At 37.3% G+C, this 18,862-nt stretch overlaps 1 pseudogene; it reads right to left on the bottom strand.

The window, feature by feature from the left end:
- Positions 1–10,685: 10,685 nt before the first annotated feature.
- On the bottom strand, positions 10,686–12,714 carry LOC138984246 (zinc finger CCCH domain-containing protein 15-like; annotated as a pseudogene).
- Between the last annotated feature and the right edge of the window lie 6,148 nt (positions 12,715–18,862).

Here is an 18,862-nt window from a genome sequence, read left to right as displayed (position 1 = left end):
ACTAAAGAGTGTTAATAAACTATATTTTGTTGTTTGTTTTAATTTTGTATTCATGTATTGCTCTGCTGCTGCTGCTGCTGCTAAGTCACTTAAGTTGTGGCCCACTCTGTGCAACCCCTAGACGGCAGCCCACTAGGCTCCCCCATCCCTGGGATTCTCCAGGCAAGAACATCTGAAAGGATTTTTTTGTGTGTATCAGAGCAGAACAGGGACTGTTTTGGTGCAATTCTGTATCCTCTGTTACATGTGCAATTGTTTTTTTATGGGCTCTATGTCTTTTCATGGGAGAGCATTTATACAACTTGAGATTAATATTCCTTTTCCTGGGTTGAAATGAGATTTTTCCTTAATTCAAATATACTTCTTTTTATTGCAACTCACTTGAATTGCTCTTCAGACCCAAAAAAGGTTCAAATCTGTTTGATTTTGTAAAGATCCACTTCAACCTGAAATGATAGGATTAGAGCCTGGATCTTATAGTTTAATTAATTTGTTCATAAAGTGTGTTAGTTACTGAAACTTGTGATGCTATTCTATGTTGAATTGTGTACTGCTATAGTAAACAGCTTACATGGACTGACAATGTCTCCTGCCTTTGATGGAAACACAAGGTCATTGGAGAAATTAACCAGGTTAAATATGTTGTTATTAGAGTCATAATTAAATTTGGGGGAAATCAGTGTACTGACATTTAATACATGAATAATACAGCTCCTTGCAATATTTATCCATTGTACTTCATAAATTATCATAATACTAAAAGTCACCTGTGGAGCAGAATTTGTTCATCTCTTTCTTCCTTTTCTGGGTCCATCTGTCCCTATACTTTCCCTAACCATTCCAATGGATGAGCTAACGATTCCAGGTTTCAGCCTTTCTTACTGTCTGGCAGCAATCACACCAGGCAAACATCCACATGCATTTCTTACAGTCAACACAGCCTGCTTTGAAATAATTGGCAATAAATATACCAGACATCTAAATTACTTCTTAATGGTTTAGAATTGAAAAGGAAGCTCTATTGACTCATTGACCTTGTATAACTCCTGGAGATCTTCAGAATAAGATATTTGAAAACCATTAATTCACTGTTACCAGGTAACATGAGACAAAGCAAGCCATGTATCCCTCGAGGATCTGACCTAAAATTAAAGATTATATTTAGAATCCTATTCTTCAAAGAGTAATTAATGTGTCAGAGTGTAAACTGATATTTGTTTTCACACAAGCTGTTTTTCTTAAACTGTTTAATGCTTCCTTATAAATAGTTATTACAGAGAATATGGTAAGCAGTTTTTGTGCTTGTATAAACTCTTTGTAAATACTTACTGGATTAATTTTTCAATTTCTAACTTTTAAACAACATTACATTTTTTACTACGTTTTTGAAGCTACACACTAGTGGATTGTATCAGTTAGGGTTATCATAAGGTGTGAATTGGAGAAGGCAATGGCACCCCACTCCAGTGTTCTTGCCTGGAGAATCCCAGGGACGGGGGAGCCTGGTGGGCTGCGTCTATGGGGTTGCACAGAGTCGGACACGACTGAAGTGACTTAGCAGCAGCAAGGTGTGAATTTGGAGGAACTGTTCTAATTTGCTCTTAAAGAGTGATTAGTCAAACAATGTTTTAGCATTTTATGATTTCATCATTTATCTCTAACTTAAAATTAGAATAGAAACTACAAATAGAAAAATTATGTTTGATATTTTTTTCCCTCATAACATGACATCTTTTTTAACATTGTAAGTTTTTCTAAGAACATTTATTTGGTAGAATAAGACCATATGATAATGACTGAAAAACTGATTTTATGCTTTCTATAATTTTTTTTTTGTATTAACATCTCAAATCACAGTATGAGACCACATATTAAAATGAATTGTAAAAAAAAGTGGCACTTGTTTTAGGGAAGATGTTGCAACATCTTAGAAGTCATGCCAGTCTTTATCCTGATTTGGGAGTTGTCTTTTCAATTGGGGTTGATTCATACTCAAAATGATGACAAATATTAGCGTGATATATAATATTTGCATTTTGACTAAGGTTAAAGTGATTAAGTTAGTTTTATTTAGAGTTGTAAACATTGGACATGATAATAATATATATTCCAATTTAATATTCTGAACTAAATTCAAGGGATCTAAGCTAAAGGAAATAGCTTTGATTAGAGGTTTTCTGGTTAGCAAAGCAGAAAACAAAAGAAATTGGTAGAATACTTCATTTCACTTCCTGAGACCACCCCCACATTGTTCTTTGTTCTAATCAAAGTTGGATATGGGTCAAAAATGTCCTAACACTTACTCATTGCTTCTCTGAAAAATACCCAAACTAAAGAAAATGAAAAGTGAGAAAAAGGAGTGTAAACAAGGCAGACGAAATATTCCCAAGAGGGAGATTTTACTCAGACAGGCATAAGGAACTGAGAGAAATGTTTCTCCATCATCTCAGTGAAGTGACAAACAGCATATTTGTTTCTAAAACAAAAATATAAAAGATACGATTCAGATGTAAAAGTTTAAAAATATTATTATAGGAGGTTGAAATTGGGAGATAAAAATTGGGCACCAATTTAAAAGGGAAGGGAGTAGTAAAATCTTGATGGAATGAAAGTACTTTAGAAACAACAACATAACCAGGACAGAGGACAGAATCAGAGATATGACAACAAAGGAGATCAAATTTTATCTTCAGAGACAGCCAGACTATGAAACAGTTGTGGAGAGCATCATGAATGAACCAATGGTGATACTAAACTGCAGAGCATTAAAAAAAGAAAAAAAAAAGTCATCAAGTAGAAGTTGTTGTTTAGTTGCTAAGTCATTTCCAATCCTTCTTCAACCCCGTGGATTATAGCCTACCAGGCTCCTCTGTCCATGGGATTCTCAAGGCAAAACTACTGGAGTGGGTTGTGATTTCCTTCTGTGGTGTGTCTTCCTGACCCAAGGATCCAACCCGTGTCTCCTGTATTGACAATTGGGTTCTTTACTACTGAGCCACCAGGCAAGTCCCGCCAAGTAAATATTCAAACCAATCACGGACAAAAACTTTCTTGAAGTAAAGAAAGACTGGCATCTGAAGATGAAAAGTCACATCATGGGGTGTGGGTGGGTGAGTGCGGGAAAGAAAGGTGAAAATTATGAAACAGACCTACCAAAAAAAGCCAGATGCTGCTTAGATTAGAAGGAATCCAAATATTGAGGAAAACATGAGCATGGCTCAGAGTTTTCTAAAATAGCTTTTAACTATAAAAGAGTAGAGAACTTTCTACAAACGTCTGAGGAAAATATGTCCAAAGAGTTTTTTGCTTAACACAAGTATTCTTCAAATATAAAGTCAAAGATTGAGTCTCTCAATTTTACAAGATTTCAGAGGACTCTTGACAGTGAATATTGAAACTAGAAATAAAATAATATAACAGATGGGAAATATTTAAATATTTTAATGTAGATAACTAAAGATAAATAATTGTAAGATGCATTTTTATATAATAACAGGTAAATGCTATAAGTAATGACAGTAAAATAAAAAGATAAAGTTTTGAAATTAGGAAACATCAAAAGAAATATAAATGCAAACATTTCTCCATTTATCACAACAGGGGAATGATCACAAAATAGGGCTTAAAATAAAAGTCAGAAAAGATTGTGACATTTTTCATAATAATACCTTTTCTTAGCTCCAGAAAAATCTCATGATAATTGATGTTAGATTTCATTAGCATTCAGTTCAGTTCAGTCACTCAGTTGTATCCGACTCTTTGTGACCCCCTGGACTACAGCTCGCCAGGCTTCCCTGTCCATCACCAATACCTGGAACTTGCTCAAACTCATGACCATTGAGTTGGTGAAGCCATCCAATCATCTCATCCTCTGTTGTCCCCTTTTCCTCCCTCCTTCAATCTTTCCCAGCATCAGGGTCTTTTCCAATGAGTCAGTTCTTTGCATCAGGTGGCCAAAGTATTGGAGTTTCAGCTTCAGCATCAGTTCTTCCAATGAATATTCAGGACTGATTTCCTTTAGGATGCACTGGTTCCATCTCCTTGCAGTCCAAGGGACTCTCAAGAGTCTTCTCCAACACCACAGTTCAGAAGCATCAATTCTTTGGTGCTCAGCTTTCTTTAGGGTCCAGCTGTCACATCCATACATGACTACTGGAAAAACCATAGCTTTGACTAGATGGACCTTTGTTGGCAAAGTATTATCCCTGCTTTTTAATATGCTGTCTAGCTTGGTTATAGCTTTTCTTCCAAGGAGCAAGCATCTTTTAATTTCATGGCTGCAGTTAACCATCTGCAGTGATTTTGGAGCCTAAGAAAATAAAATCTACTAGTTTCCATTGTTTCCTGATCTATCTGCCATGAAGTGATGGGACCAGATGCCATGATCTTAGTTTTTTGAATGTTGAGTTTTAAGCCAACTTTTTCACTATCTTCTTTTACTTTCATCAAGAGGCTCTTTAGTTCTTTGCTTTCTGCCATAAGGGTAGTGTCATCTGCATATCTGAGCTTATTGATATTTCTCCCGGCAATCTTGATTCCAGCCTGTGCTTCATCCAGCCCAGCATTTTGCATGATGTACTCTACATATAAGTTAAATAATCAGTGTAATAATATACATCTTTTACATACTCCGTTCCCAATTTGGAACCAGTCCATTGTTCCATGTCTGGTACAAACTGCTGCTTTTCTCAAGAATCAGGTAATGTGGTCTGATATTCTCATCTCTTGAAGAATTTTCCACAGTTTTTTTGTGATCCATGCAGTCAAAGGCTTTGGCATAGTCAATAAAGCAGAAGCAGATGTTTTTTTCTGGAACTTTCTTGCCTATCTAATGATGCAATGGATGTTGGCACTTTACTCTCTTGTTTCTGCCTTTTCTAAATCCATCTTGAACATCTGGAAGTTCTCAGTTCATGTACTGTTGAAGCCTGGCTTGGAGAATTTTAAGCATTATTTTGCTAGCATGTGAGATGGGTGCAATTGTGGGGTAGTTTGAACATTCATTGGTATTGCCTTTCTTTGGGATTGGAAATAAAACTGACCTTTTCCAGTCCTGTCAACACTACTGAGTTTTTCAACTTTGCTGACATACTGAGTACAGCACTTTCACAGCATCATCTTTTAGGATTTGAAATAGCTCAGCTGGAATTCAATCACCTCCACTATCTTTGTTCATAGTGATGCTTCCTAAGGCCTACTTGACTTTGCCTTCCAGCATGTCTGGCTCTAAGTGATTGATCACAGACACCATCATGGTTATCTGGGTCATGAAGATATTTTTTGTATAGTTCTTCTGTGTATTCTTGCCACCTCTTCTTAATATCTTCTGCTTCTGTTAGATTCATACCATTTTGTTCTTTATTGTGTCCATCTTTGCATGAAATGTTCCCTTGTTATCTCTAAGTTTCTTGAGATGTCTAGTCTTTCCCATTCTATTGTTCTCCTCTATTTCTTTGCACTGATCACTAAGGAAGGCTTTCTTATCTCTCCTTGCTACTCTTTGGAACTCTGCATTCAGGTGGGTATATTTTTCCTTTTCTATTTTGTCATTAGCTTCTCTTCTTTTCTCAGCTATTCGTAAAGCCTTGTCAGACAACCATTTTGCATTTTTGCATTTGTTTTTCTTGGGGATGGTCTTGATACCTGCCTCCTGTACAATGTCACGAACCTCCGTCCATAGTTCTTCAGGTACTCTATCTGTCAAATCTAATCCTTTAAATCGATTTGTCACTTCCATTGTATAATTGTCAGGGATTTGACTTAGGTCATATCTGAATGGTCTAGTGGTTTTCCCTACTTTCTTCAATTGAAGTCTGAATTTTGCAATAAGGCACTCATGATCTGAGCCACAGTTAGCTCCTGGTCTTGCTTTTTTTCTGACTATATAGAGCTTCTCCATCTGCAGCTGCAAGGAATATAATCAATCTTGATTTTGCTATTGACTATCTGGTGATGTCCATGTGTAGAGTTGTCTCTTCTGTTGTTGAAAGTGCGTTTGCTGTGACCAGTGTTACAGCAAATGATCAGTGTTATATACTAATGTTAATTGTTTCATTAACATTCACTTCAGTTCAGTTCATTTCAGTTGCTCAGTCATGTCCGACTCTTTGCGACCCCATGAAACACAGCACACAAGGCCTCCCTGTCCATCATCAACTCCCACAGTTCACTGAAACTCATGTCCATTGAGTCGGTGATGCTGTCCAGCCATCTCATCCTCTGTCGTCCCCTTCTCTTCCTGCCCCCAATCCCTCCCAGCATCAGGATCTTTTCCAGTGAGTCAACTCTTCGCATGAGGTGGCCAAAGTATTGGAGTTTCAGCTTCAGCATCAGTTAGTAAACAGTTAATTGTAAGGTGTACCCCTGTTTTATGCAGTGCTTATGAAGAAAAATAAATGATACAAATACACTATGCATGCATGCTCAGTCACTCATTCATGTCCAACTCTGCAACCCCATGGACTATAACCTTCCAGCTTCCTCTAACCATGAGATTTTCCAGGAAAGAATATTGGAGTGAGTTGCCATTTCTTTCTCTATGGTATCTTCCTGACCCAGGGATTGAATCCCTGTCTCCAGTGCCTCCTGCATTGGCAGGTGGATTCTTTACCATTGAGTCACCTTGGAAGCCCCAGATAAACTCTGCATAGTATTAAAACTTCCTTAACTATAAGAGTCATTCTGATTTCAGAGTTTAGAATGTGGAAACAAGTATCTTTAACTGAAGCAACATGGTGTGTCCTTTGGTGAAGAGGCATTTATCTGAACTTCAAAAATTCCTGTTGGTTTTAATATCTGCATTTTATATTTCAGTAATTTTAAGATCTTTATTAAAAATAACATTAATGTTATTTTGCATTTATTCATATATTCCTACATGTTAAAAATGTACATATATTCTTTCTCTCCTTCCCCTTCTATCTCTATATCTACCCAGACATTCATCCACTCATGTCCTTATATATATTTTCATCCATAGAATGACTTATGTAAATGTCTCCATCACATAGTAACTAAGGTTAATTCACGTGGTTGAATTCAATGCATATATATGTGTGCTTATGTGTATAAGAATTCATTTCTTGGCTAGTCTCTTCCTTGAAATTTTTGTAATAGACACCTATCAAATTCTCAAAGAAATCATTATTCTTAGAAAATTTGTTTTCTGTCCAGGAATAACCATAAAAAAAGTGTCTTGCAATTTTTCTTGGGAGACCTTGTTGTATTACCAGCCAAAGGAAGAGATTTGTTCCGATTTGAGTAGGTGTGACTCTGCATGTCTAGTTTGGTGTCTGGGCAATTGCTTTATGATTTTTTTTTTTTTCCTCATGACATCTTTGAGAAGTCAAATACATACATACATGTATCTACACACACAATTTTTTCTTTCATTGTCCTACATTTGGAAAATTACTGTGAAACAATTTTTAGAAACCTGAAAAGAAGTAGCTGAATGTAAAGTATAGAGTTTTGGGGCTGTGAAGTGCTGGTGGACATTTTTCCTGGTTTATTTCTTGCTAATAGATTGCACTGCTCAGTCATATGGAAGATCATCAGGGTCTCTGTCTCAGGCTAATCAATTTACTGCCACAGAGGAATACTTGTCATATGACAGTCATATGACTATGATTGTTATCACTGATAGTTGACTTATGATGTATTTCTTCTACAAGTAATAATTAAATTTTGATTACACTTTAATATGCTAATGTGCTGACTCATTGGAAAAGACCCCTGATGCTGGGAAAGATTGAGGGCATGAGAAGTAGGTAACAGAGGATGAGATGGTTGGATGGCATCACCAACTCAATGGACACAAATTTGTGAAAACTTTGGGAGATAGTGAAAGACAGGAAAGCCTGGAGTCCTGCAGTCCTTGGAATCACAAAGAGTTCAACACAACTTAGTGACTGAAAGTGAAAAACAACATAAATAATCCTTATTCCCATTTAATTACCTTAAAATTTGAGCCAAACCAAGAAAGTCATGAAGGAGAAGCATAAAATTCTAGCATTGTCCCTTATTCAAAGGATGTTACTGGGGAATTTATTTAATGTCTCAAGACCTTAATTATTTTCATCTACAAATAATTATTTTTTGTGACAAATAAATGATAAAATGTATGAAAACATTTTACCAACAGTTACCAACATGTAACTTCAGATATATACATATTTAACAAGCACTATTTATATTATGGGGTTTCCCTGGTGGCTCAGATGGTAATGCATATGCTTACCATGCAGGAGAAACAGATTCGATCTCTGGGTCAGAAAGATCCCCTGGAGGAGGAAATGGCAACCCACTCCAGTATTCTTGCCTGGAGAATTCCAAGGGCAGAGGAGACTGAGGGGCTATAGTCTATGTGGTCGCAAAGAGTCAGTCATGACTGAGTAACACACATACACACACATACACACATATGTTATATATATTTCTATCTAAATATGTCAAGAGCAAGATAATGTTCTTCATTAACCACAGTAGCTCTAAGGACAAGTAAGGAGGGAAGAACCATAAAATTACCCCAGGACCATTGATAGAAACAATGGAGTACAATGGAGTTCCCACCTTGAAAAAGACAGAGTTGTGGAAAGTGCAGGGATTGCCCCCAGCTGGGAGCTAGACCACATACCCACTGTCTTTGGGACATAGTTCTGTCAGCCCTGTGGTGTCTGTAGCCTCCAAGCTGCCATTTGGAACTTTCTCAGAACTGTGGGAATTTAGGTGATATGGGAAATGTAATAATAAAACAACCAGAGGATAAATAGCATCTTCAAAGTTATCTTCAAATACAAATGCAAAATTTCTCCTTCATATTTGTTGGTACACAGAAAACTAATAATATGTGACATAGACAATAATCACAACAAATTTAATCCAGAAACGAATGTAAACAACTGAAAGGATCAGAGAAAATTGAAATTAGTGTATTATCATTTACAAAGAGATAATGGAAAAATGTTATCTAAAACTAAACAATATCTGTGCAACTAAACCAGAGTAATTGCATAGTAAATCTAAGCAATAATAAATGGCAAGAAAATTGAAACAAAACCGATAAGTACAGCTCTGAAACATCATTTTTGTTCACAAATCTGCCCATGAGTAATAAAAACGAAGTTCTTTTCTCCTGTTGTTTAGTTGCTGTTGTGTTCAACTCTTTTGTGTCCCCATGGACTGTAGTCCACCGGGCTCCTCTGGCTATGGGATTCCCCAGGCAAGAATACTGGAGCGGGTTGCCATTTCCTTCTCCAGTGCACCTATTGACTATGGTATTATTTTATTAACATGGTAATCTCATGGCAGGTGATAGAGAGGAGATCTGGAAGCAAATTCTGGATCTTCATTTAAATAACATATGAGTTTGGGAAATTTACTTAATCCCTACTACTTCAATTTCTTCATTTAAAAACTATTACAAAATAGCAACTCAGTAGTGAACATTGAAGACTAATCAACTGATGAAGTTCATTTCATACTGAGTCCATAATGTTAATTTTAATTACTGATTACATGTTTAGCCTTGAAATAAGCTTCCTAAATTAGTCATTTAGTGAGTATTAATTATTTTGATGAACAATGAACTTAATGTGCTATGGCTTTTTTGGTTTGTTTTACCCATAACTAGATATTTTTTCCCCTCGTGAAAGAAAATAAAATCATTTAATGCCAGACTTGAAGGTCCTTGACTCACTATTGCAGGTAAACTAGTGTATATATCAAGGGTTTCACAGATCATTCTTGACTACCCAACAAAATTATGGAGGCTGAAGCTTCTGAAGCTTGCTTAAGCAATTGTACAGTGTTTTTTTTTTTTTTTTTTTGTAGTTGTTGCTTTGTTTTTACATTGTACTCCTAACTCTTAGCAGAGCTATTGATGAAAAAGTTGTATAATCATGTTTATTTAATTAACAAATAAAAAAAAAAAAAAGCCAAGGGAATTATTGTATAAAATCTTTCATAATCTTTAAAATGCTGATTTCTTTTTATTATTTTCAGCTGTATTTGAATTTCACATATTTCTTGGGCATAAAAATAGATAGAATGTGGTTCTTGGAAAGCTCTACTTTCCAGACCATTCTTGTGAAATTGTAAAATTTGCAGAATATTTTTTTTTTCATTGTTAGCTGATTTGTCTAGTTCTTTATATAAAGTTTTTCAAAATTGAAATGAATATTTTTGTGGAATATTCAAGCCATGCATTTCTGGAGAAAGTATCACTGTTTATCTGCTTCAAGTATTTTTTTATGTAAAATAATTTGCATCATTCATACTTTAAAGGACTTTTATATTGTAGTTTTAGTTTTTTCACATATAAATATTCAAGTTACTGAACATATTAATACAAAGATATTTAAAACCAAGTGGGAAGCTTTAATTTTCATCTTTACAATAGATTTCTGTAACTGCCAAAGGGCTGCTTTGGATTTGTTTTGAATGTGAATTACCATTTCAATCTCAATGGTCTTTTTTTTTTTATTGCATCACTGTTTTTATTTACAACTTTATTGGCAAAAAGGAAAGGGAGTAGTTTCAAACAGTTTAACACAGGGCATTGCAGTTGATCTTTTCAGATTAATGAAGTTTCATTTTAAATGACCATCTAATTGTCCAAAGATATACAATAATGAACCTGCATATGCAGTTTCCTTGATGAAGTACAGTCTCGTATCTTAGGCAGTCTTTTAAACATATAAATACAAAGGAAATAGAATCACTCATTAAAAATTGCATTAAATGAAGGGTAATTTAAATTTATGTTGTCCTTGTAACAACACATGCCCAGTGAAAATCAAAAGCTGGAAAAGTAGTTTACACTTCCTACTTGAGTGGACAATAACAATAATCAATCATTTCCTGCAATGACCATTTATCTTTAATTTATCATGAACTACTCTGAACTTACTATGAGATGTAGCCAAAGTCAAAAAACAAGATGTAGGGAGAATATTCCTTTTTTGGAGGAACTAAGCCCTCCAGAATCAGCATGGGAAACAAACATCCTGTTGAAGAGTTTTAGGTGGAAAAAAATTAATGTAGTCAATTTCAACTCCTGCTGAGCTGGCTCAATTTTTTCATTGACTTGTTTGGTGTCATTCTTCTAAATCAAGTGTGTTTAATTCTTCTAGTTCATCCAAATCTTCCCCAGTAAACAGATTTTCATCAACAGGAACAGCATCGATGGCTCCATTTTGCTGTCTTCCCCCTTTCTTGTCCTCTTCCAAATCACTTCTCTCACCATTTTCAGCCCTACCTCCGGAAGCTTCACTTAATTTGTTTCAATCCTTTTCTGAAGTATATGTGCTGAATCTTTCAAGACTGGCTACAGTAATACCTGTCTCACCTACATCTCTTGGAATGTACAGGCTTAAATCTATGTCATTTACACTCACTGAATCATCAACCTCATCACCACCTCTTCCCTGGGTGTCATGGGTATCATCTGCTTCCTCATCATCATCGTCAACTAGTTCAGGGCGAAATTCAAACACCTCACGACCACTGATCACTAATGCTTTCCCAGCTTTAAAATCTGCTTTCCTTCTTTCTATATCTTGCTCAAGTTTATCAATCTTTTCTTTTTATTTTATTTAATTTTTAACTTTAAAATATTGTATTGGTTTTGCCATATATCAACATGAATCCACTACAGGTATACATGTGTTCCCCTTCCTGAACCCACCTCCTTCTTCCCTCCCCGTACCATCCCTCTGAGTCGTCCCAGTGCACCAGCCCCAAGCATCCAGTATCTTACATCAAACCTGGACTGGCGACTCGTTTCATACATGATATTATACATGTTTCAATGCCATTCTCCCAAATCATCCCACCCTCTCCCTCTCCCACAGAGTCCACAAGACTGTTCTATACATCAGTGTGTCAATCTTTTCTTGTCTTTTTCTTTTCTTCCATGCAAGAAAAGATTCTAGAGTGATTTTGGTAACATTTGGACCTAGGGCAGAATGCTGTCTTTCAATTAGATCTTCTAATGAAATTTCATCTTCTTTCTCTTCTTTCTTTTTATCTTTTTTCAAGACAAATCCAGGAGGCAGTACATGACAATACATGCAAATATCACTCCCTCCAGGACATACCCCAAACCAGCCATATTTATTGTTTTCAATAGCTTCAAGGAAATGCTTGCACACTATTTGAGTTTTTGTTTTTTTCTTTTCCGCCTCACCGTGCTTCTTATTCACAACTTCTTCCAGTTTTTTCTCATCCCAATTATCCATAGTATCATTTTCAAGTTCTTCATCTCTTGCATCAATGTAAACGCTTTGCTTTTCACATTTTTTCTCCAGAGTCAAGTCATGAGAGAACTTACACTTATCTCCTTTAGTACACTGTCTTGCTTGAAGAATGCACATACTACGGATTTGGGATCTGCACCTTTACTTATTTTTTGAGCAGCAACTACAGGTTTGAACAACTCATTTAGCTCTTGCAATGCTTTCTTCTTGTCATCTTTCTTCAACTTCTTTTCAGCTTCACTTTGTGCTACCTGACGTGGATTCTGTTGACCAAATTTAACTTGATGAGTGACAGCCTTGATAAACTTCTGTTGCTTTGCTCCTTTCTTATTCTTCAGACCAAAAGTTTTGTCTTCGATAATCTTCTCCTTCTTTTTCTGCTCCGCCTTTTTGCTGACCCCGGCCTGAGCCTGTCTCTTGGGAGGCATTGTGGAGACAGTTCGCGCAGGCCAGACTTAAGTGCAGCTGGACTCCCTCAGGGACTCTTGCCCCGCGAAAGGAAGAGGAGGAAGATGCGCGCTGCCATTGCCGCCGCACTGCACGTAAAGCTACTCCCTCAATGGTCTTTAAATCATGATTAGCAAGAAGATAAGTGTTAGAAATTATACACGTATATATAAATATTACAATGTTAGAAGTATAATATACACATATATGTGGTTCATTTTTATTTTATGCTTATGTATATACATTAGTTTGATAGAGCTGATGTAACAAAGTAAGGTACAGTTGGTAGCTTAAAACAATAGGTATTTATTTTCTCATAGTTTTGGAGCCTAGACCTCTGAAATTAAGGTGTCAGTAGGGCCATGATTTCTCCGAAGTTTCCAAGTGAGGAGATTCCTTGCCTCTTCCAGCATTTGGTATTTGCAAACATTCCTTGACATTCCCTGGGTTGTAGATATTGGGTTGGCCACAAAATTTATTCATGTTTTTTTTTAACAGCTGAAAAATCCAAATGAACATTATGGCCAGCCTAATACATCACTCCAGTCACGTGTTCATCTTCTCCCTATGTGTCTTCAGATCATTTTCCCTCTGTGCCTCTCTATCTCTTTGTCTCAAACTTTCTTTTTTATTATATAAGGGCACCATATTGGACTAGAGCATGCAGTAAAGGCCTCTTAGTAACTAGATTACCTATGCAAGGAGCCTATTTCCAAATAATGTTACAGCTTGAGGTCCTAGAGCTTTTCACTTCAAGATAAGTTTGTGGAGTGACATAATTAAACCAAACTAGTGTGTTTATTGAATGAATTTACCTTTGAGTAGCTCTAGTTTTCTCCATTTTCTAAATGAAATAAGGAATCAAGATAAAGATAATTATCATCTTCTAACCAAATTTAATGGTCAAGAAAATTTTCAAATGGACTAAAATCTTAAAAACATGGCCTCATTCACATTTCTTTTAAAGATAGGCCATAGTATTGCTTTCATGAGATACCTCTTTAAAATACAAACTGAGCACAAAATTCATTTTAGATCACATTTTTGGTGATTGGTTCAGCAGATCAAATTATGCAGACTCTGTAGAGAAGGAAAATTTTTATGTTTAAATTTTTATCACAAGTTGAAAAGAGTTGATTCCTTAGGGTGACATTGACATTATGTTAATGCAGACAACTACAAACTTCTCAGAAAAGTATATTCAAAGGACAACATCTGGCATCTGGAGGTCTTAATCCCAAGGGAGGAACAATGCTGCAGGGGACACAGCATAGCACTATTTATATTAAAATGGAAAGAACGGAAAGACAAAATTGTCTTTGTCACAAGAACATATACCTTCAATCTAATCATGATAAAAGCATCAGACAAATGCATTTTGAGGAACATTCTACAAAACACCTGACCAGTCCTCTTAAATATTTTTAAATGAGTCCTCAATGTCATTGGAACAAAGACTTTGAGAAAACACTGTTGTCAAGTGGGGCTTGGGAGACGTGAAAATCAATGCAATGTAGTATCCTGGATGGGCTCCTAGGACAGAAAATGAACATGAGGGAAAACACTAAGGACATTTAAAAACTTTGTTGATAATAACAGATCGATATTGTGACAAATACACCACATTCGTGCAAGCTGCTAATACAGAGGAAACCGAGTGCTATAAACTCTCTGAATGATCTATACAGCTTTTCCACAAGTGTAAGAGAATTCCAAGATAAAAAGCTTATTTTATTAAAAAATGGAAGATGAAACTAACATTTGGCAAACTTTGTCTCCTGTTCAAGAAGGAGTTACTGTATTGGCTGAAGGAATCAACACTATCTTATCAAGAAAAAGTGGGGTTGCTACTCCACAGAAAAGGAGGGAGGCATATGTCTAGAATATAAACTATCCTTTGGGATAGCCCCATGTCCTACTTTGCAATCAATGGGAAACTACAGAAATATATAAGAGCCAGGACTGGACTGCTAATAGCTCAGAACCTTCAGAAAGCAAGATGATTTGGGATCATCCTATCAGACAAAGAACTACACCAAGATGCTGGCAAATGGGGAAGAAAATAAGGTGTACATCGTGAAGGAGTTCTTCTTCTGGTATCATGTATTTTTGCCTTTTCATACTGTCCATGGGATTCTCCATGCACTGGTCCTTCTCCAGTGGACCGCATTTGTGAGAACTCTTCACTATGGCCCAACTGTCTTGGGTGGCCTTCCATGGCATGACTCATAGCTTCCTTGAGTTATGCAAGCCCTTTCGCTATGACAAGACTCTGATCCCATGATGCTGGGAAACATTGAAGGCAAAATGAGAAGGGGGCAGCAGAGAATAAGATGGGTAGATAGCATCACCAACTCAGTGGACATGAATTTGAGCAAACTCCAGGAGATAGCGGAGGACAGATGAGCCTGGCATGGTACAGTCCTCGGGGTCTCAAAGAGTCAGACACAACTTAGTGACTGAACAACAGCAACAACAACAACAATGAATGAGTAAAGTTGTAAAAGTAACGACCATAAGATAACTGTGGCAAAGAGGATTGTAATAGTCACGAGTATTTCTTTCTTATTTTGGTATTTATGGACTACTGTACAATTAACCAATTTTACCCCTTCTTCCATTTTTTTTATGTCATCTTACCTAAAAATGTTAGTAGATATTCTTATATTTTAGTATTTAGGCTGAAGTATATTAAGGAGGGCTATGACTCAGCTCAAAGAGGAGTGAACCTCACCCAAACATGGATAATGTAACTGTGTATCCTCTTGGGGAGCAATTAGAATGTTCTCAGTGTATGAGAAAGAGTAGAAACATTACGGGTGAAATGAAATATTTACTTTAAAATTTAGGATGGTTAAAAGAGACATGCATGCAAGCTAAGTCTCTTCAGTCATGTCCAACTCTGTGCCACCCCATGGACTATACCTCTAGGTTCCTCTGTCCATGGGATTCTCCAGGAAAGAATACTGGAGTGGGCTGCCATGCCTTTCTCCAAAAGAGACATAGATGCCAAGATAAATATAAGTGGCAAGATAAGAGGTTGACTGGTGGCACTGGACTGTGTCAACTTACCTATGAGATGCACTGGGTTAGAGAAAGGTATGCAGGATATTGAAGGCAAGATCCGAAGGAGTGCCTTTAGATCTTACAGACCTTCTGGCTTTTTTGGGCCCATTTTGCCTTCAGATAATTAAGTCCTTATGTGTTAAGATCTCCATGGGAGTTGGAGGCACTGTCCCTCCCAGGCTTCCTCTCTGATCTTCTGGTTCAGGAGCTCAGCCAGGTGTTTTCCTTCAGGTTCTCCCCACCCTGGGCCAGATACCCTTGGGAAGGTCATCAGAATCTTCTATAGGTCATTTCACAGTCAAGATGGCGGGCAGTGAGATTGACACAGGCTCTCATTTGCTCTTGAGGGTTTTAGTTTGTCCCCATGGGTTTAAATTTGTTTTTGTGTATATGTCTGCTGCATTTCCAGCTCTTTTTCTGGATTCATGACACTTCCCCCAGGCTCATCATCATAGCTAGATGCTTTCCAAAGACTTCGTGAGCTCCCACAAAGGACTGTGTAAGGATTGATCACCACAGTCAATGACCTACATCATGTCATTCCCGGTGCAAGCATGTGTGCTAAGTCACTTCAGTCATGTCTGATTCTTTGCGACTCTATGGACTGCAGCCCGCCAGGCTCCTCTGTCCATGGGACTCTCTAGGCAAGAATACTGGAGTGGGTTGCCATGCCCGTCTCCAGGGGATCTTTTGACCCCAGGATTGAACCCATGTCTCTTACATCTCCTGTACTGGTAGGTGGGTTCTCATTCATGGTAGTTCTGCTTATCTGGTCAAACCCTTAGTAATGTGAAACACACAAAGGACAGTTGTGGAGGTAGATGAACCGGAATGGGAAGCCAGAGGGCAAACATTAGCGTCACAAATCAGACACAGAATTTGGAGAAGCATCTGGATTCTCCTTCCCCACCCCCAACACTGCTTGAAGAAGCAAAGAACAGCAGGTGTATCTGCACAAGAAATAAAGCAACCAGCAGCCACTATAAAGGCAAGAGGTGTCCTAGGAAGACAGTAGCACCTTGAGGACACAAGGAACCCAAGAAGCGGATCAAGGTGCCAACTCAGCCCACTAGGGAGCATGGCCTTCCCCAATTAGCCTGCTCAATTACAAGAAACAAGGTTCTGTAATCAATCACATCTGTACACAGAGACAAATGAACACAGGTTATCAAATTAAAGGAAAAGTAGAAAAATCAAACCTTACTAATTACTTGAAGGAAAGCAGTAACATGAATGAGCCATCAACTTTAACCAACAGAATAATTCATTAACACTGGACTATGCAGGAGCAATCCTTAAGCATTTAAACATTTAAAACAAATGTGTTTAGATACACTGGACATGGATTTAATTCCCACAAAGGACACTGTTATAAACTAGGGAAAAACATACTTTAAAACTTAAAGCCTTAATAAAACAAATGAAAAATGGGAAAACATAGTAAGAGGATGAGAGGCAGAAGGAAGAGAGCTCAGTTATTTACAAGTGAATATGAGTCAGATGAAGACCTACAACATCTTTTAGAACTAACACTCAAAAAAGATGTCCTTTTCATTATAGGGGACTGGAATGCAAAAGTAGGAAGTCAAGAAACACCTAGAGTAACAGGCAAATTTGGCCTTGGAATACGGAATGAAGCAGGGCAAAGGCTAATAGAGTTTAGCCAAGAAAATGCACTGATCATAACAAACACCCTCTTCCAACAACACAAGAGAAGACTCTACACATGGACATCACTAGATGGTCAACACCGAAATCAGATTGATTACATTCTTTGCAGCCAAAGATGGAGAAGCTCTATACAGTCAGCAAAAACAAGACCAGGAGCCGACTGTGGCTCAGATCATGAACTCCTTATTGCCAAATTCAGACTTAAATTGAAGAAAGTAGGGAAAACCACTAGACCATACAGGTATGACCTAAATCAAATCCCTTATGATTATACAGTGGAAGTGAGAAATAGATTTAAAGGCCTAGATCTGATAGTTAGAGTGCCTGGATGAACTATGGAATGAGGTTCATGACATTGTACAGGAGACAGGGATCAAGACCATCCCCATGGAAAAGAAATGCAAAAAAGCAAAATGGCTGTCTGGGGAGGCCTTACAAATAGCTGTGAAAAGAAGAGAAGTGAAAAGCAAAGGAGAAAAGGAAAGATATAAGCATCTGAATGCAGAGTTCCAAAGAATAGCAAGAAGAGATAAGAAAGCCTTCTTCAGCTATCAATGCAAAGAAATAGAGGAAAACAACAGAATGGGAAAGACTAGAGATCTCTTCAAGAAAATTAGAGATATCAAGGGAACATTTCATGCAAAGATGGGCACAATAAAGGACAGAAATGGTATGGACCTAACAGAAGCAGAAGATATTAAGAAGAGGTGGCAAGAATATACAGAAGAACTGAACAAAAAAGATCTTCATGACCGAGATAATCACGATGGTGTGATCATTGACCTAGAGCCAGACATCCTGGAATGTGAAGTCAAGTGGGCCTTAGAAAGCATCACTATGAACAAAGCAAGTGGAGGTGATGGAATTCCAGTTGAGCTATTTCAAATCCTGAAAGATGATGCTGTGAGAGTGCTGCATTCAATATGCCTGCAAATTTGGAAAACTCAGCAGTGGCCACAGGACTGGAAAAGTCAGTTTTCATTCCAATCCCAAAGAAAGGCAATGCCAAAGAATGCTCAAACTACCACACAATTGGACTCATCTCACATGCTAGTAAAGTAATGCTGAAAATTTTCCAAGCCAGGCTTCAGCAATATGTGAACTCTGAACTTCCTGATGTTCAAGATGGATTTAGAAAAGGTGGAGGAACCAGAGATCAAATTGCCAACATCCTCTGGATCATGAAAAAGCAAGACAGTTCCAGAAAAACATCTATTTCTGCTTTATTCACTATGCCAAAGCCTTTGACTGTGTAGATAACAATAAACTGTGGAAAATTCTGAAAGAGATGGGAATACCAGACCACCTGATCTGCCCCTTGAGAAATCTGTATACAGGTCAGGAAGCAACAGTTAGAAGTGGACATGGAACAACAGACTGGTTCCAAATAGGAAAAGGAGTATGTCAAGGCTCTATATTGT

This window comes from Bos mutus, chromosome 20 (assembly GCF_027580195.1).
Source record: "Bos mutus isolate GX-2022 chromosome 20, NWIPB_WYAK_1.1, whole genome shotgun sequence".
Lineage (NCBI taxonomy): Eukaryota > Metazoa > Chordata > Mammalia > Artiodactyla > Bovidae > Bos > Bos mutus.
The sequence above is the reverse complement of the archived record's forward strand: the minus strand, read 5'-3'. Positions and strand labels throughout refer to the sequence as shown.